Source organism: Dromiciops gliroides, chromosome 3, assembly GCF_019393635.1.
Source record: "Dromiciops gliroides isolate mDroGli1 chromosome 3, mDroGli1.pri, whole genome shotgun sequence".
Taxonomy (NCBI): Eukaryota; Metazoa; Chordata; class Mammalia; order Microbiotheria; family Microbiotheriidae; genus Dromiciops; species Dromiciops gliroides.
Genome location: NC_057863.1, coordinates 368,646,261 through 368,667,266, shown reverse-complemented (window position 1 = coordinate 368,667,266; position 21,006 = coordinate 368,646,261). Strand labels below are relative to the sequence as shown.

The 21,006-nt window shown below is 34.9% G+C and overlaps 1 pseudogene; it reads left to right on the top strand.

Moving 5' to 3' along the window:
• The first annotated feature begins 7,307 nt into the window (after positions 1–7,307).
• LOC122751061 lies at positions 7,308–7,955 on the top strand (annotated as a pseudogene).
• The last annotated feature ends 13,051 nt before the right edge of the window (positions 7,956–21,006 follow it).

Here is a 21,006-nt window from a genome sequence, read left to right as displayed (position 1 = left end):
AACACCTTTTGTTTAAAATACTGAATATATATTTTAGATACACCTGAATATTGTGTTTAAAATACTGAATAAGGCACTGAAAGCAGAAGCAAGCAGACATAAGATATGATTATCCTCATATTAATCCTCAGGTTAATTAGTCATAATAACACAATTCTCCAAAAATTTGTTTAATATCTACTATGTGGTCCATCCTGGAAAGGCAAAGGCAAACATGAGAGCTTCTATCCTCAATGGTTTGTATCCTATTGAAGGCATACTACATGGAAGCTGAAAAGGAAAGATAAAATTATACAAAGTAATTTTCATGCTAAAGAGTGTTGTTACCATCATTATTTAGCCTTCAAGTTAGGAGTTCTTAGCTATTTGTGTGTGTGTATGTCATGTAACACTTTGGCATTCTGGGAAAGCTTTTGCCCTGATCATCAGATGAATGGTTTTAAGTATTAAAATACATAGGATTAAAAAGGAAACCAATTATATAGAAACAGGGTTATCAACGTGCTGTTATAATGGAGCTTAGATGCCCCAGATTAGTATTATTAACAATTGATTATTAATATTATTAACAAAATTAACAATAATAACATTTATATAATGATTTAGGAGGCAACTAAGTGGCTCAGTGGATCAAGTTCTGGGCATGGAGACAGGAAGATAACTTCAAATCTGGTCTCTGATAATCACTAGCTGTATAAACCTGAGAAAATCACATAACCTCTCTTTGCCAAATACACTGGAGAAGGAAACGGCAAACCACTCCATTATCTTTGCCAAGAAAACTCCATGGCCAGTATGGTTCATGGGGTCATGAAGACTCAGACATAACATAATGACTTGAGCAACAATAATTTAAGGTTTTCAAAACACTTTACAAATACCCTGAGATCTCTTCCATTTTACAGATGAACAAACTGAGGCAAAAAAGGTTAAATTATTTGCCCAGGGTCATACAGTGTAAGGGGCTAAAATTCTAGCTATACTGTCTAAAATATCTGAGTGGTCCCCAATAAATTATAAGCTTTAGCAAGAGTTAGACTTAAGCATTTATTAAGGAGAATAAGAATTTTGTAAAGAGAGAGAGAAAGGCCTAGATTCCACTATCTATTAAAGGGAGAGAGCATTCCTAGCTCCATTCTTTGCCAGAGTCCACAGGAAAGAGCATGAGTTAGAGTGCCAGGCTCCCCCTTCTTCCTCCCACAAGCAAACGTCACTTCCTGATGCCAAAGAAAAGATGCATGGTCTTGCCCTCAGAGACCTTCACCTCATGGTGGAGTTTTTCTACAGTAAGTCTCCAGCAGGTGGCATCATTCTGGGCGTTACAACAGCTAGTAAGTGTCTAAGGTTATATTACCTGTTTAAGAATCTCTGCCTTGAGGTCTGAAAGAGTCTTTTGTTACTAAAACTCTGTTTAAAAAGGTTATCACACACACACACACACACACACACACAAACTAAATAAACAAACACAAATAATAACTAGGATAAAAAATGACATGCTGTGTCTTAGGAACAAGAACTCAATCTGTCATTTTGATGAAGTATGAAGCCATTAGTGCAGAAATGCTCTCTATCCATACAGGTCAGCACCTTCTCTTTAACTTGGAATCTTAGAGATTTCCCCAGAGCCCTTAGAAATATTGTGACTTTCCCAAGGTTGCATGACCCCTATGACCTCTTCCCATCTGAATCCAACTCTTCCCATTTTACTATGCTACTCTCTGGGAGAGACATAAAATGCTATGTGAGATCCAAAGGACTAAAAGGTCATTACTAACTCAAGGGATGGGTATATATTAGAAAAGACTTCATAGAGCTTGAGGTATTCTGTAATCATTATCTATAAATATATAGTCTCCTATCAGATGAATCTTTTTATCATTTCCAAAACTGATTCTCAAAAACAAATGCCTTCCCTTAAAGAGTTTTCCAATGAGCCTCACTTCTCAGAAGATGTATACATGCTCTCATTTCCTTTCTTGTTCTTTTTTTCTCCTCCTATAGTACTTATGGAAGATAAAACTATAAAAACCCATGTCTATTTTCTTCTCCCTCTTTGATTTTTTTCTCCCTGCCTCTATATTATCTTAGTTGTCTCACTTTTCCCTTCTATCTCTAATTCTTCAAATTCCTGTTTGCAACTGAGACACCACTAGACACAGCTGATGGACAAGGGAAACAGTGCTGGGTACATCCACATTTCCACACTGTGATGGTCTTAGTGAAGCTGTTCTTTTTCTTTCAATTTCTGACTGACTTGTGCCCAAAGCACAGTCTCCCTATATTGTTCTTTCCAACTTCTATGCTGCCTCATTTAACTACTGCAGCAGCTCATACTCATTTCCACCTCCTCCTTCTCCTCCTCCTCCTCCTCACTCCTGGACATGCTGACTTTCAGTCTTAGGATTTTAGGTTAGAGGGGATCTTAGAGATCACATCTTCTTCTTGTCTCATTTTACTGAGTCCCAGAGAGGTTCAGGGAAGTACAGTTACTTTTCTAAAATAATACTGGTAATTAAGTGGCATAACCAGAATTTGAATTCAAGACTTTTCTCTCAAACTCTGGTCTCCAATCCAGTACTCTTTTCACTATACAACATACTACTCTTCTTCCAAATGTGCATCAAATAAAAGCTTTTTAGTCTGTGTAACCACCTTGTGATTTTGGTAAGGGACTTTATATTAACACTACTCCAAAGAGCAGGAAAGTGAGGTAGAGGTAAATTAAGTGACTCTTGCCCCACCCTCAAGTTAGATGTGATCTTTCTCTCCTTGGAACTCACCAAAGCACTTTATGTCCACTTGTCCAGGAAACCTATCATGAATTATTTTGTTCTATAGTTATTCACGTATGTATCATAATATACCACAAGCCCCCAACAAAGTTTTGAATAACAAGAAATTTTGCAAACCATAAAGCATTGTATAAATGTGAATAAGGGTGATGCTGGTGACAGCACATTTTATTTCTTGCAATTATTATTTTTTTTGATGGGTGTATTTTCCCAGCAGAATGTAAGCTGTTCGGGACGGAGATATTTTTGAAGGAGGTAGATGACATATTGGATAGACTGCTAAACTTAAAGTCAGGAAGATCCAAATTTAAAACCTTTATCAAACATATAACAAAACTGTGTTACCCTGGCAAGTCAATAAACCTTTTTATGCCTCAGTTTGCTAATTTGTAAAATCAGAGAATTGGACTCTAAAATTTGAATCTAAAATCTAATCTAGGGCAGCTAGGTGGCACAGTAGATAGAGCACCAGCCCTGGATTCAGGAGGACCTAAGTTCAAATCCAGTCTCAGATATTTAACACTTCCTAGCTGTGTGATACTGGGCATGTCACTTAACCCCAATTGCCTCACCAAAGAAAAAGAATTTTAAAAATTAAAAATATATAATCTCCACACAAAAAGATATATCCACCTATGTATATGCATGAAGACTTATCTACATTTGTATATCTGTTCACATACATATGCATATATATGGATATGTGTACATGGATTTTCAAATGTGTCATTATCCTGGACTTGAGAAGAAGAAATATTTCCACTGAGGCTATTATAGGAAAAAGGTCTATTCTATTCCTCTTTAAGCTTAATGAGTTAAGAGCAGATAAAATACACCAGTTTTTTTTTTTTTATTCAGGAAAATATTTCCTCCTGATACAATCCATAATTCTCTATCATTTCTAGAAATGTCTTCACTAAAGGAATATGGATCAATTTGCCAAATACTAAATGAAGCAACAAGCAATTTAACCATCCAAGCAGGATGACATTCTGCCTACCTAAACTCCTCTTGACATTTTCATTGGCTGAGGTATCATACTTTGCTGTCTATCCTAAAACTGTCTGTGGCTGCAGTAAAAAAAAAAACAGCTGCTCTTTTTTTTAAATTTGAGAAATGACTATATTTCAGTGGTAGATGAAGTGGTCTTTATAAGTAGTTTGTAAGCTGAGTTACAAATTGCTTTGAAATTTGGCATTAATTAAGATATTTTAGAAATCCATGAAATCTCTCCAAAATATCATACTTGTTTTGAGATACTGTGGTATAATGAAAAGACAAGTGGAAGATCTAGCTTTGAATACTACCTTAGACACCTACTAAATGACTTAGTCAAATCACAATCTCTCTGAGCTTCATTTTTATCATACACAAAATAAAGGGGTTAAGAATAAATACCTATTACTGCCCTTTGACCCAAAAATCTATGAATATCATCTCTGACACTCATCATTCTCACCAAATAATCAGGGTTAGTTTCACCACATATAACATCATTACTTCCAACAAAATGTGATGGTCCCTTTGTTTTGTGGATTCAATGAGGTAGTATGTCTAAAGTGGCTAACACAGTGCTTGGGACACAGCAGGTCCTTAAAAAATGTTTATTTTCATCCCACACACCTCCACTACAATGCTCATGGCTAGAGTATGCAGGTGAATGTTTAATGACAAAGAAGGAAGGAAAGAAGAGATATATTCATGAAACACTTTTAATTTTAATTTACATTATTAACATTTTCTCAACTTTCTTTTCTATACAGTCAATAAAACAACAAAATAAGCTATGATTTGAATCATTTGCTCATTTCTGAGTTATAAATGCTCACACAAAAATTTAGCAGTCAGCTGTGATAATGCAATGAGTAAATGGAACCAAAAGATTAGGAGTTTTTTAAGGATGCCCACCTATACCACGAAGGGTAGAGCTCACTCATTTATTATCATCCAGGATATCAGGGGTCTTGCTGTCCCAGCTTGTGCCTATCCAACCTTGTCAAATCTTACTCTTAATAATGGACTCAGTAAGAAACTCAAACTTGCTATAACTCTAGATTCATATGCAACCCCATTCCTAAATCCATTCATGTAAATAATTTGTGCCTTGATAATTTCCTGATTAGGTATAAGCTACAAATATAACCTTATCCCAATATACACTTGGCAACAGGATAAGTAAAAGTCAAGACAAGTTTGGTTGAATTTTAACATCATTCATTAAATAGCCTTGCAAATGCCAGCTAATTGTTCTACATTTGAAATTAATCTTACTAATGCATTTCAAAAAATGGGATAAGATACATATTTTTTAACATAACCCCACATGTTTCCTTTATAAATAGAAGGAAATCTGAATTCCAAAATCACAGCTTATACATATCAAAATAAAAGGGATATAAGTGAGAAGCTAACATATTTCAACAGAGTTGGTGCTCTCAAAAACTAGAATCCTATTTTTCTGCTTCTTTTTTTTTTCTTCTCTGATATAAGTGAAACTGCTACTGGAAAAGATAATTGGATTTCTCAAGTGCCAATATAATTCCAAACATTTTTTTTTAATTCAACACATTTCCCACTCATTATTTGCACTTAAGGATTATTGCTATTCGTATTTTAATTAGACTTCACCATGTACTTTCCAATTATCTCAATTCTAAACTATTAAAAATTAGAATCAAAGCCCCAAATGATGGTAACAATGAATTAACCAGAAAGCATAATGACAGAAGTTAACTGCATAAGAAGAATATCTATTCTTCCAAAACATCATTTTCATTAAGTGAATTTTACCTTAATTTATCTAAAAACACTATTTCCAATAATTCATGAGCTAAATTGAAATATCCAATTATTGGGGGAGGGGAGGTCAACTGATTAGACCTCTGAAATTTTAAAAGCCTCTTTTTCATAATAACACAAAATGTTACAATATTAAAACATTTTGTTCTGCCCTAGCGTACCAGTTTATAAGTAACTAAATCAAAAAAGGTTACTCATAAATAACTCTCAACTTATTAAAGAACTTCTACCATGTGTAACAGTGAGGATCATATGAAACCAAGGTAGAAAGATAGCTTAATTAAATTTTTATGAAGGCTTTTGAGCCTTTCCTTGGGGAAAATAAACAAATAAATAATATAATATGGAGGTTATAAAATTATTGAAGAAATAATTTTTTCATAGGGAAAGTCAAAGTAAGAGTTTTTATCTACAGTTTCTGTTCAACTTGCAGAGATTTATAACATGTTCTATTGGTCAATTTTATGAAGTTTTATAATAAACATATGATTGAAAGATCAAAGATATAAGTGTCCCGGAGAAATTTAAAGATTAAATTAAAATTAATCTTATGTATTTACATAGTTGATAGTAAGAATGAAATATATAAAGTCAAGCAAAGGGCAGCACAATTCAGGAAAGAAATAAGGAATAACTGACTGTAATTAGGGCAGAAAGATATAGGATCTTGGATCATAACTAAAATATGAATCATCAATGGTGATCAATCATTTTTATAAAATAAAGGATGTAGGAATTTACAAATGTAGATTCCCATTATGCTTAATACTAATTAAACCAGGTACTTATACTAAAATTGGATATGGGTCTCTATAATGTGGTTTATAATAACAGGGTGATGGACTTTTGGCAATGGATAGAGTGCATTTCAAGATAAAAAGATGTGGGGTTGGCAGTCAATTTTATCAATCAACTTGGATCATGGGTGCTTTGAACTGAAATTTGAGGTGAAGGTAGAAAAATTCACAGATAAATCTTTCAAATGAGGTAGCATTTGTGTAAAATGGTTATGGCACAAATGATCATAGTGGAAGAAGTAGAGTAATACTCAGAGATAAGTAATAGGAAACATACCAATTAGGATAAGCTTTGAGTAAATATCTACTCTGTGCCACATACTGTGTTATGCAATGGGGACACAAAGAAACCCAGAAGACAGTCCCTGATCTCAAGGAGCTCACAATCTATTGAGGGAGACAACATGCAAACAACTACATACAAAAAAGCAATGTGCATAAAAAATTGGAATTAGTTAATAGAGGAAAGGTGCTAGAATTAAAGGAATTTTAGGTGGAACTTGAAGAAAGCCAGGAGGTAGCAATATGGAGAGAGAAAACATAACAGGTATTGGGGGCATAGCCAATGAAAATCCCTAAAGACAGGAGGTGGAGGAACAGAAAGGAGGCCACTGAATGTAGCTAGCCTAAAATTATCACAAATGCATACAACACAAGTAATGTGTAGAAGTAATTTTGAAATTTGAAACAAGGAAGTAAATCTGATCTTATGGATATGGGTAAAAATATGTTGGGTTGAATTAATGTCTAGATTCAACAAAGGGAATGATACATCTTGATTAAGAGGAATATTGAATTGATACATAGGTATGGATATAGACCTGTTAAATGGCATTCTGTTTGGAAATGAATGAACCAGCGAGTGGAAGCACAATGAAGTAGATTATGAATTAAGAAGTAATTATGGAGGCTAAGCATGGCTACTGCTGCTCCAACTATGCAAGATTTGCAGACTGAAGCCCAAATGCCTGAGGAGTCCCCAAGGGGGAGGAAGTTGTCTCTTGGGAAAGGCTTGGAGAAGCATCCTCTGGAGAACAGGTGGGCCTTATGATTCTTCAAGAATGGCAGGAACAGGGCTTAGCAGGACAACCTTCACCTGGTCACCAAGTTTGATACCATTGAAGACTTCCGGGCAATCTACAGCCACATCTAACTGGCCAGCAAACTCTCCTCTGGCTGTGATTATGCCCTGTTCAAGAATGGTATTGAGCCAATGTGGGAAGATAGCATGAACAAGCATGGTGGTCGCTGGCTGGTCAGCGTGGCCAAGCAACAGCGTCAAAACAACCTTGACAGGCTTTGACTGGAAACACTTCTTTGTCTGATTGGGGCCTTTGAGGAGTACAGTGAGGAGGTGTGTTGGGCTGTGCTTAATGTTTGCACCAAGGGAGACAAAATAGCCATTTGGGCCAGTGAGACTGAGGACCAGGCAGCTGTCACCTTTATTGGATGCATCTACAAGGAGCAGCTGGGTCTCTCACCGAGGGCGGTTATTGGTTACCAGGCCCATGCAGACACGGCCACCAAGAGCAACTCTTTCACCAAGAACAAATTTGTGGTGTAAGGCCCCAGCACATATAGCAGGCCCCTCCTACTCTGGGCTACAGTGATGCCCTGTGCTCACCCCCAAACTTGAAAATAAAAACAAATACAAATCAAAAAAAAAAAAAGAAATAATTATGAATTTCACTTTGGAACCATAACTAAAGACTATACAGCCAATCAGAGGATATGGATTGGGCCTTCCTCATGCAGAATACAATTTAAGCATGGAAGTAAACTATAGCAAAGACAAGAGACTTTAAATAGCTGAACAGTTACTGAAGATATCACCCTACTAAATTTAGAGCATATGTTTGCTTTGTTAATAGCATTGTACATAATTATGAATAAAAAAGAAATTAGTGATATAAAAATGATGAAAAAAATAGAGTTCAATATCTCCAAAGAAATCGACTTTGGACTTATGCTGTATACATTAGGATTCTTGAATTTTAATACTGGGAAAGTTATGGTTTCCTGGAAAAAGATTCAAAATAAAAGAATTGTTCAAGAGCTTTAGGAGACCTAAAGTGTTTAATTATACAATAATCAATAATTTAAATGAGTAAAAATGAAGCTAAATAAACCAAGGTGGTCATATTGAGAGATTTAGGATAAACAGATTTTATCAAATACTATGTATCAAATACTATGTAAAAAAAAAGGAAAGGAGAGGTATCTAATCAAAAAGTACTAGATATGGGAAGAATGAGCCAATATCAGCAAAATTTTCAGTCCAACAAATAATTTCTTGCTAAAAATATTAATGCTATTGTGTGTGCCAACTTACTCCCCAAAGATTCTATTCATCTAGGTAACTTTCTGAAGTAAAACACCTACTCCCAGTATGCAACTTGCTTATATGTGTTTTCCCCTCCATTAGAGTGCAAAATACTCGAAGGCAGGCACTGTCTCATTTTTTGCATATATAACTTCAGGGTTTAGCTCAGAATTAAGCATATAATAAGAAGTTATTTTTTTCATGCATACATGCACTCATTCATTCATTCACTATACATTAATGACCATGCTTTATGAGAAAAGACATGTTATTCAAGACTGAGTTTTCATTTCCAACAGAAAGACTAAAATATTATGAAACAACAGTTTACAGAACACAGCTTAGTAACATACTTGTGTATTGAGGAAATAGGACTTTAAGTATACAAAAATTGTAACAATCAAAATTTGTATTTTAAGTTGTAGCTCCTTTATAATGGAGAGGATTTTAAAAAGGATTTGTTTGAAAATAATACTCTGGCAGTTCTTTACTATGGTACTTTAATTATTTAAAATATATTAAGATGTGTATTTTGAAATGGAAACTTTTTCAAAATACAAATATGACTTTGGTCTGCTGATTTTTTCTCCTAGAGTTGGATATGGAGTCTCCAAGTCTCCTTATGTGATTTAATTATGTTTGCTAATTGTGACATTATCCCTATTTACACTAATTACTAATGGGTGTAATTATACAAATCATGCCTATACACACTAATTTACCTAAGATGATATTTAAACAAGTCCTCATTTATTCCCCTGCCTTACAAAAGAGAATGAGGCTTTGATATTTATTGAGTTAGAGAGTCAGATGCCACAAGAATATTTCCAGTAGATTCTGAAGAAACCTTAGAGACTAGTTATTGAACTCTGCACATGTAACATGTAATTTAGAATTACTTGAAAGAAGGAATACAGTTCATACCATCAAATATTTAGAATTAGTGGGGACCACTGAAGTCAGCTAGCCCAAATTCCTCCTTTTAGAGATGAGGAACCCATACAGAAATAATAAGGCTAAACTAGATTCAATAGACAAATAATATAGATGTAATTAAATATGTATGTGTTCGTATTTAATTATGCATGTTTATAACAAATACATACTTATATAGATACAAATACATGTATATGTACCAAGCAATAAATGCATGTCTATACCTATGTACATATGCATAGATACATGTATTTATTCTATCCTGTCATCCATCACTGTGTTTTGGGGGTTGGGATGGTCTTACATCTTCAGCACTAGTATCGAATTCATCGAAGATGTTTCTAGTGTAGTAGTCAGAACTCCCCTGTATTGTTCTGTGGCTTAATCTCAAGCAAATTTCCTCTGTGAGATTCTCTTCCAAATTATTTCTTCTCCCTCACTGAGAATAAGCAATTTTGTATAGATTACATGTGTAGTCATGCAAAATATATTTCCATACTAGTCAAGGTGTGAAAGAAAACAAAATCAAAAAGAAAAAAAAAAGGTAAAACAAGTATGCTTTCTTCAACATTCTCTAAAGTTGGATAGCATTTTTCTTCATAAGTCTTTTGGAATTCGCTTGGATCATTATATTGCTGAGCATGGCTAAGTCATTCACAGTTGATCATCATATAATATGACTTTTACTGTGTACAATGTTCTCCTGGTTTTGCTCATTTCACTTTTCATTAGTTCATCTAAGTCTAAGTTTTCTGTGTCACCTTAGGCAACTGATTTAAACTTTCTTGGTTTCAGTTTCTTCTGCTGAAGAATTAAGGTTCTGGACCATGTTTCACAATGGAGATAATGTTGTATTTGGAGTCAGGAGATCTGGGTTCAAATCCTACTTCTGCAAGCTCTTCTCTGTAAGACCTAAGGCAAATCATTTATCCTATCTTGGGTTTCATTTCCTTAGCTATAAAATGGGGAGGTAGAAGCAGGTGAGATGGGTTAGTTTAATTGAGACCTTAGATAATTTCTACTTAAAAATTCTATGATCATACAGTTTCTGTCTGTTCTGTCTCTAAAATATGATAAGTCTGTGTTTTCTTGACAAAGAGAAGCTGTGGCTTCCCTGAGGTCACACAGCTAGTTAATGACAGAGTCAAGACAACAATTCAGTCCCTGATGGCTAGCTTAGTATCAGTGGCATGACACCACACTATCCTTTTGCTTCACATTCCCAAATAAATATTATTGACTAGTACTCTTGAAGCAAGCATCAAGAAGGAAGGAAAGAAATAAACATTTATTAAGCTCTTAGTAGGTGTCAGGCACAGTGCTAAGGGTCAGCAATACAAATACAAGAATAAATTATAGGCAGTACTTATGCTCAAGGAATTTATAATCTAATCAGGGAAGACAATATTCAAAAGAGGTTTAGAAATAGAGTCTCCAACTTAATATAATAATATTAATAAATGTTCTACTGTTTTTGTTTATTCTGTTAAATATTTAACAATTATATTTAAAATTTTATTATTTATTTATTGTTAACATCCATTTTTTAAATTTTGAGTTCCAAATTCTCTCCTTACTTCATGCCCCCCTCCTCCTCATTTAAAAATCAGGCAATAAGATATCAATTATACATATGAAATCATGCAAAACAAATTTTCATATAAGCCATGTTGCAAAAAAGGCAAGAAAAAAAGTAAAAAATATGCCTAAATTCATACTTAGTTTATTAGTACTCTTTCTGGCTTTTTCGCATGAATTCTTTGGAATTGTCTTAAATCATATTGATCAAAGTAATAGTTAATATTTATTAAGTGCCTATGTGACAGGTATTTTGGTAAGTTTTTTTTTAATATTATCTCATTTGATCCTTGCAACAATCCTGAGAGGTAGATGTATTATTATCTTCACTTTGCAGTTGAAGAAAATGAGGTAAATTGAAGTGTCTTCCAGAGAGTTATGTAGCTAGTGTCTAACACCAGAACTGAACTCATATCATCATGAGTATTATCTTAAAGCTGAAAAAGCATTTTCTAAGGATATACTAAGAGTCAAGGGCCATACTAAGTCTTCGGGATACAAATATATAAGTGGAAATAAACCCTATTCTTTTTTTGCGAGGCAATTGGGGTTAAGCAACTTGCCCAGAGTCACACAACTAGTAAGTGTTAAATGTCTGAGGCCGGATTTGATCTCAGGTCCTCTTGAATCCAGGGCCAGTGCTCTATCCACTGCACCACCTAGCTGCCCTAACAATCTCCATTCTTAAAGTAGTTCTGCATGCTGATCCTGGGGATTCACTGTTCTGATTGGTTGTCATTATTAATCATCTGGTGTATCTAGGTCCAGGCTCTAAACACGAGTCCTAAATTTCATACCAGCTATCATTTAACCTAACCCTAACACTTCTTTTAGTCCTGGAACCATAATAAAATAGACTTTATCATGCCTTATGGAAAGAGTTAGGAATGAGTATTATTTCTTTTTTTTTTTTTTTTGGTGAGGCAATTGGGGTTAAGTGACTTGCCTAGGGTCACACAGGTAGTAATTGTTAAGTGTCTGAGGCTGGATTTGAACTCAGATCCTCCTGACTCCAGGGCTGGTGCTCTATCCACTGCACCATGTAGCTGCCCTGAGTATTATTTCTAATAGGTAAAAACAAAACAAATAGGAAAGTGGTGGTAATGAGAGAATATTTTGTTTTAGAAGATTTCAAAGGATAGTACATGGGATCATCAGGGAATGAATTGATATACCCTGTTTGCAGGATGAGGGGTGAATGATAATGAGATTTAGAGAATGACACCTAGATTACAAGCCTACAAGATTGGCAAGATGGGAGTACTCTTGAAAATAATAGGGAAGTTTAGAAGGAGTTTTGCCTATTTCCCAGAAGGCTTTGGGATACAGAATGTGTTCACTGGCAGAAAAATGATGTCCCAAAGAGCGAAGTATAAGGTATTTATAGCTGTTTCCATGCATAGGCATCTTAAAAAGACATGAACGTGAACTCCCTTTTCCAAGAGAGTGGGGCATCTAAGAACAATGTTTGGTAATTATAGAAGGAAACCTAATCCTATTGTGATTAGTAGAGGTCTTAACCTCAGCCTCCAAGAGTAACTTGAGGAGTGTTAAAAACATGTTGTTATATTGCCCTATATAGCATGAGTGAAAGGAGATTTCAATCTGTATTACCTCTTGGTGAGTTACTGGCATGAATAGCAATGATAATTTTCTGTCCCCAAAGCATGTGGGATGAAAGATTGGCTATGGGAATACTTTGGACTGTCATAATTTTTTATATTAGTGCTTTGATGCTTCTTAATATTAATTATATTTTTTCTCAAGTTAAACCATTGGTATAAATATGACCTTAATATTTCAGTTAATGATACTATACAAATTATTTAGAAAATAGGTGAAGAAGGAGTTCTATTAAATTCCTTTTATGACACAAATATGGTGTTGATACCAAAACTAGAGAGAGACAAAACAGAGAAAGGAAATTATAAACCAATTTCCCTAATAAATATTGATGCAAAAATCTTAAATGAGACATTAGCAAGGAGATTATAGGAAGTGATCAGCAGAATAATAAACTATGACCAGGTGGGATTTATACCAGGAATGCAGGGCTGGTTCAACATTAGGAAAACTATCAACGTAATCAACCACATCAATAAGAAAAAAAACCAAATTGTATGATTTTCTCAATAGATGTAGAGAAAGTTTTGGACAAAATAAATCACTCATTCCTAAAAAAATACTAGAGAGCATAGGAATAGGTGGAGCTTACTTTAAAATAATAAGCAGTATCTACCTAAAACCATCAGCAAACATTATATGTAATGAAGATAAGTTAGAGGCCTTCCCAATAAAATCAGGGGTGAAACAGGGATGTCCATTATCACCTCTATTATTTAATATTGTACTAGAAATATTAGTTTTAGCAATCAGAGAAGAAGAAAGGAATTAAAGCAATTATAATAGGCAAGGAGGAAACAAAATTTTCACTCTTTGCAGATGGTGATGGTATACTTAGAGAATCCTAGAGAATCAACTCAAAAATTACTTGAAACAATTAACAACTTTAGCAAAGTAGCAGGATACAAAATAAATCCATGTAAATCATTAGCACTTCTATACCTGACCAACGAAGTCCAGCAGCAAAAGATAGAAAGAGAAATCTCATTTAAAGTAATGGTAGAGGGGCAGCTAGGTGGCACAGTGGATAGAGCACCAGCCCTGGAGTCAGGAGTACCTGAGTTCAAATCCAGCCTCAGACACTTAACACTTACTAACTGTGTGATCCTGGGCAAGTCACTTAACCCCAATTGCCTCACTAAAATAAATAAATAAACAAACAAACAAACAAATAAATGAATGAATGAATGAATAAATAAGGAAGTAAGTAAATAAATAAATAAAGTATTGGTAGACAATATAAAATACTTGGGTGTCTACTTGCCAATACAAACCCAGGAATTACATGAACACAATTGCATAACACTTTTCATACAAATAAAATCAGATCTAAATAATTGGAAAAATATCATTTGCTCATCAATAAGGCAAGCAAATATAGTAAAAATGACAATTCTACCTAAATTAATTTACTTATTCAGTGCCATACCAATCAGACTACCTAAAATTATTTTATAGAGCTAGAAAAAAATAATAACAAAATTCATCTGCAAGAACAAAAGGTCAAGAATATCAAGGGAACTATTAGAAAAAATGCACAAGGTAGGCTAGCTGTAACAAATCTGAAGCCTTACTATATATCAGCAGCCATCAAAAGTATTTAGTACTGCCTAAGAAATAGAGTGGTGGAACAATGGTATAGGTTAGACACAGGAGACAAAGTTGTAAATCACTTTAGTAATCTACTGTTTAATAAATCCAAAGACTCCAGCTTCTGGGATAGGAATTCAGTATTTGGCAAAAACCGCTGGGAAAACTGGAAGATAGTATGGCAGAAACTAGGCTTAGACCAACATCTTATACACTTTATACTAAAATTAGGTCAAAATGGGTACATGATTTAGACATAAAAGGTGATACCATAGGTAAATTAGAAAAGGAAAGTTTACCTCTCAGGTTTATGGAAAGGAGAACAGTTTATGACCAAACAAGAGATAGAGAGTATTATGAAATACAAAATTGATGATTTTGATTCCATTAAATTAAATGTTTTATACAAACAGAAGCAATGCATTCAAAATTAGAAGGGAGGCAGAAATCTAGGAAACAATTTTTATAGCCAGTATTTCTTATAGACATCATTTCTAAATATATATTGGGAATTAAATCAAATTTATAAGAATCCAAGTCATTCCCCAATTGAGAAATGGCTAAAGGATATGAACAAGCAGTTTTCTGATGAAGAAATCAAAGCTATCTATTGCCATATGAAAAAATGCTCTATATCACTATTCATTAGAGAAATGCAAATTAAAACAACTCTGAGGTACCACCTCACACCTATCATATTGGCTAATATGACAAAAAAAGGAAAATAATAAATGTTGGAGAAGCTGTGGAAAATTGGAACAATAATGCTTTGTTGGTGGAGCTGTGAATTGTTCCAATCATTCTGGAGAAAAATTTGGAGCTATGCACAAAGGGCTATAAAGCTGTGCATAACCTTTGATCCATAAATACCACTACTAGGTCTTTTCCCCAAAGAGATCATAAAAAAGGGAAAAGGACCCACATGTACAAAAATATTTCTAGCAGCTCTCTTTGTGGTGGCAAGGAACTAGAAATTGATGGGATGCCCATCAATTGGGGAATGGCTGAACAAGTTGTAGTATATGAATGTAATGAAATACTATTGTGCTGTAAGAAATTATGAGCAGAAAAATTTCAGAGAAATGTGGAAGGACTTACATGAACTGATGCTGAGTGAGATAAGCAGAACCAGGAGAACATTGTACACATTATCAACAACATTTGTGTTGATCAACTGTGATAGACTTGATTTTTCTCAGCAATACAATGGTCCAAGATAGTTCCAAAGGACTCACGATGGAAAATGCTCTCCAAATCCAGAAAAGATAAAAAAAAATTGTGGCATGGGTTTTTCCCTTTTGCTCTAATTCTTCCTTCACAGTATGACTAATGCAGACATATGTTTAATGTGATTGTGCATATATAAACTATAGCAGATCGCTGTTTTGGGGAGGTGGGAGAGAGGGGGGAGAAGGAGAAAAGTTTGGAACTAGAAATCTTATAAAAACAAATGTGGAAAACAAAAATAATTAATTAAATTTTTAAAAAAAGATTTCAAATAATGCAATAATATGACAGACCTCGAAGGAATAGGTTTTGCCAGTGTGAGATTTAAAATTGGATATTAGATCATAAATCTCCCCTACTTAACCTTTCCCTTAATTCATCTCCCAGACTAGTAAATGGAAGAAGCTTTTGGTTTTCTAGATAGACCTTTTATTGTTATGGTAGTCACAAGGTGATGTTGATTAGAAGGATAGGAAAGTAGAAACACAATACAAATCATCTTAAGTCTAAGCTTAGTCTATATTCCTTAGAAAAAATCACCAAAACCGAAGGCCACCTTTGGAAAGAGAGAGACCGTCTGTGCATCGCAGTCAGGAGACCAGCAGAGCAGGAAAAAGCCCCACTTCCATTCTCTCCTTGTCTTTTAAGCTCGCACCCCAGAAGTCGAGTGCATAGCAGGCAGTCTGACGTGCGCAGCAGGCGGACTGTTGGTCTCCTCCCCAAAAGGGTGGTCCTTCAAAAACTGGAGTCTTTCAGTTATCCTAACCAACTGTTAAAAAACTTTCATATTTTTTTACCACACCAGTATGACAGACTAATTTAATGGGGTCCTATTCAGTGACAAGCTACAAATTTTTCTTCTCTCTCTCTCTCTCTCTCTCTCTCTCTCTCTCTCTCTCTCTCTCTCTCTTTTTGGGGCAAAGAGGGTTAAGTGACTTCCCCAGGGTCACACAGTTAGTAAGTGTCTAGTGTCTGAGGCTAGATTTGAACTCAGGTCCTTTTGAATCCAGGACCAGTGCCACTACCCCACCTAGCTGCCCCCCCGACAAGTTACCAATTAACAAATAATTCTAGATCAAGTTTCATAACTTTTGTGTGCGCACCATTGACAATTTGGGCAAAAAAGTCTGGTAAAGTATGAGACTCTTTCCAGTTAACTATTTTTAAATAATTGTAAGAAATAATATTTTAGTTTTACTAAAGAAGTATATTTTCCCCATTCAAGTTCACAACAAAATTAATTAAGAATACTGGTCCTAGATTAAAAGTATGAGATGTTATAGTAAAGAGTAGAGCTACCCTAAATCCTGTGGTAGGAAGGTCAGTCCTTACAGAAGGAGTACTTTATAGAGGACATACTTTATTTCTGTCTATGTATTTGTATCTTATATTTTATAGATTTTATGTTTCTTACTTGTAAGCATTTCTAATATTCATTCATTTTATCATGGTGATGAATAAGTATCATGAAGCTTAATGGGGAATCCCTTGTAGTTGTTAGTCAAGGTAGCCCTATAAAGGGTTGTATTTTGTTTTGTTTTGTGTGTGTGTGTGTGTGTGTGTGTGTTTGTGTGTGTGTGTGAGAGAGAGAGAGAGAGAGAGAGAGAGAGAGAGAGAGAGAGAGAGAGAGAGAGAGAGAGAGAGAATCAGTTAGTCAGGAGATACCGTTTTCTTTTTTGTTGAACCCTGATAAATATGGACTTTGAAGAAATAGCAGTGGTTTTAGTATTAATACCAAAAGTTTTAGATTCATATCAATTAAATTAATCAGAACATAGAATGCTCCTAGGAAGGTAAATTGGAAGATAAAACGTTCATTTCAAAACAGAAAGGGTTCATTTGAAAAATGTATTGTCAAGAAAGAGAAAATTAGTCATTGGTCCTGTGAAGTAATTGGCTTCATATTGAGTTTGGTTCTGTTGAGATCACGAGGCAGGAATGAAGCTGATGATTGTTTTGCATTTATTTTATTCCCTACATTCAGAAGATAATCAAGGCATGGAATATAAGCATTTCTATAGGAAGGCTTCAGAATTAGTCTGCATGAGAGGAGTGACAAGGTTGAAGTCATCGCAGAACAAGAAGCCCAATATTTAGCAGCTGGCACAACCTAATAAGTCAAGAAAGAAAGCAAGTTTCAAGGCACTCTGTTAATTGCCGGGAATTTTTTAAAAGAGGTAGTTGTTGCTTTTTTTTAAGTACTTGCCTTTCAAAAGGATTACGTTCTGTTGGGGGAAAAGGGAGAAATTGGAGGACAAGTACAGTGCAGTAGAAAAAAGAAGTTTAACTTGCAGTTACAGGATTTGAGTTTCAATAATGTTTCTGTCACCATATCTGAAGTGCTAAGGGTAGAACACTGGCCCTTTAGTTAGGAAGACCTGACTTCAAATCCAGCCTCAGACACTTACTAACTGTGAATCTGGGCAAAACTTTTATCCCTGTTTGCCTCAGTTACTTATCTGTAAAATCAGTTGGAGAAAAAAAAAAAAGGTCAGACTACTCCAGATCTTTGCAAATAAACCCCCAAATGGGGTCATAGAGAATTAAACACAACTGAAATGAATTAATGACTAAAACTATCCATATTTTGTATGACATTTGGTGAATGTATTTAAATGCTATGACTCTCAGTTTCCTCCTTTCTAAAACTGAGAACGTTGGACTAGTTCAGTGGTGTTAACCTCAGATAGAGATGGGGGCTGCATCCCTGTGGGCCATATGTTGACTTAGAAACATGTTTATGGCTTTTTTTTATAAATATATCAACACTTTAAAATCTGATAGGAACTGCATTTTACCTGATTTAGTCACCACTTAGTATAGTGTCATGAACTGTGTGCAGCCAAGAGAACATGTGTTTAATACCTCTGGCCTAGATCATACATAAGGTCACCTATGTGGCACAATGGATAGAGTCCAGGGCAAGGAGCTGGGAAGACCTGAGTTCAAAATCAGACCTTGGACATTTATTAACAACATGGCCCTAGTCAAGTCACTTAACCTCCATCTGCTTCTTTCACTTCAACTATAAAATAGGAAAAGTAATAACACCTAACTGTTATGATGATCAAATGAAATAATATTTCTTTCTTAAATGCTTCACACAATGCATGGCATATAATAGATCCTTAATAAATATGTGTTTCCTTTCTTCCTCTAAGGTTTCTTTCAGATCTATATGTATGACCCTAAGATCTAAGACAAATATAATTAAAGATAAAATAAACAAAAGGCAAATACAAAGTAATTTGGGAGGGGGAGGGGACTTAGAGGAGTCAAGGAAGGTGTACATTGGAGGTTCAAGGCATAGTTGGTGGAAAGATGGGAAATGGCTTAGAGAATATCAAGCAGATGAGATTGGTTAGAATTTAAAGGAAGGACAATAACATGAACAAAATCTTCAAAGGTATAGTTATTCATTCACTAGGGAAGATATTAGATTGATATCATTTGGTTCAACCTCAACCCAGAATATATATGTATATATATATATATATATGTATATATATATGTATATATGTATATATGTATATGTGTATATGTGTATATATATGTGTATATATATATGTATATATATATATATATGACACATTCAAAATAATTTTAAGATTATAGGGTCCAACATCTAGAAGGTAAGGCAGGGACCTGAGATTTCATGGAGGCATGGAACTTCTAGATGAATAGATTTTCTTAATTAATGCTGGTCATCCCTCTTTCTTCAATTTATAGTCAGAATATTTTCTAGACTCTAGAGAACTGAGAATTTAAATGACTTTCCCAGGGTGATATAGTTAGTATTATCAAAGTCAAGATTTAAAGTCTTGTCTTCTTGGTTCTAGGGCCAGTGCTGTTTTATGCTATAAGTGTCATCAAAAACTGATATGAATTTATAATATAGTCCAAAGGTTCTTAACTTGGGATATAGGGATGGACAGGGAGAGATTTTATGGAACCTGTGAATGTGGATGGGGAAAATACAGTTTTATTTTTTCTAATCCCTAACTGAAATTTAACATTTTCCTCAGTTATTTAGAAAAACATTCTGGGAAGGGCCACATAGGCTTCACCAGACTGCCAAAGGGCCACATGACATCTAAAGAAAAAGATAAGTAACTGTAGCCTGATTGTTTTACAGATGAGGAAATTAAGGTCCATTTAGGTAAAGTAAATAACTGGGGCTTGGAGAAAATTTCCACATTCCCTCTTCAACCTCCATTTATAAGTGTCTTGACCTAGGTAAAAACAATTAGAGGCAGGAAAAAAAAAAAGATTTGAACTCAGATGTTGTGACTAAACTATTTTAACATTTCCAAACTATGGAGAGTTAAGTAGATTGTGCTCTTTAATAATATCAAGAGAACTATCTACTGGATGAAGCTGTTACATCTGAAACTGATCTGCCCACAGTAGTCTGATCACTTGGCTTTTGCTTCTTTTTGTACCTCCAGTGCTTAGCACAGTGTATGGCATATTTATCATTGTTGTTCAGTCATTTTCAGTCATTTCTGACTTTGTGATCTCATTTGGAGTTCTTGTGGCAAAGATGCTGAAGTTGTTTGTCATTTCCTTATCCAGCTTATTATAGATCAGAAAATGAGGCAAACGAGGTCCAGTGATTTGCCCAGGGTCACACAGTAAGTGTCTGAGGATGGATTATACTTCAAATCCTTCTGACATCAGGGCTGGCACTCTATCCACTACCACCATCTAGCTGTCCTACCTGGCACATAGTAGACACACTTTTATTGAGTTGATTATTGAATTCCTGAGAGTAGCCATGCCCCATGGCAAGAGAAAGTCCTTCCCTCTCATCTGCAAGATGTAATGCTGTAGACAAACAGCATAAAAACCCTTCTTTTCTAGTAGTATAGACGCTTCCTCTACAGTTCATTTGTTCACACTGTTTCATCTTACTTATGAGAAATAAAGCAAAAGAAAGGCTCATTCTTAGATCTATGTAGTATGGAGGATTTGATTAGATATCAGATGGTCTGTGTTTGAATATCAGCTCTTTTATTTACCACTAGTATGACCTCAGATAAAGCACAGACCTTCTCTTGGTTTCACTTGCTTCATTTGTTAAACTAGAGGGTTGGAATAAATGAAGGTCAGTCTATCTTTAACCCTATAGTAGAACTCGACTTACAGTCTGATGGCCTGGTTTCCATTTTCCATATGTTGTTATATCTGTCTGATTTTCTTCTAGGATAGTACCTTAGGTTCTTGTCAAGAGTAGGTAAATATCATGTTTTGTGTTCCTGGAAAAGCCAATTTCCAACAACCATTTAGTAGTGCTAATCTTATGCTGGGGCCTGTGTTTAAAGGTGGAGATACATAG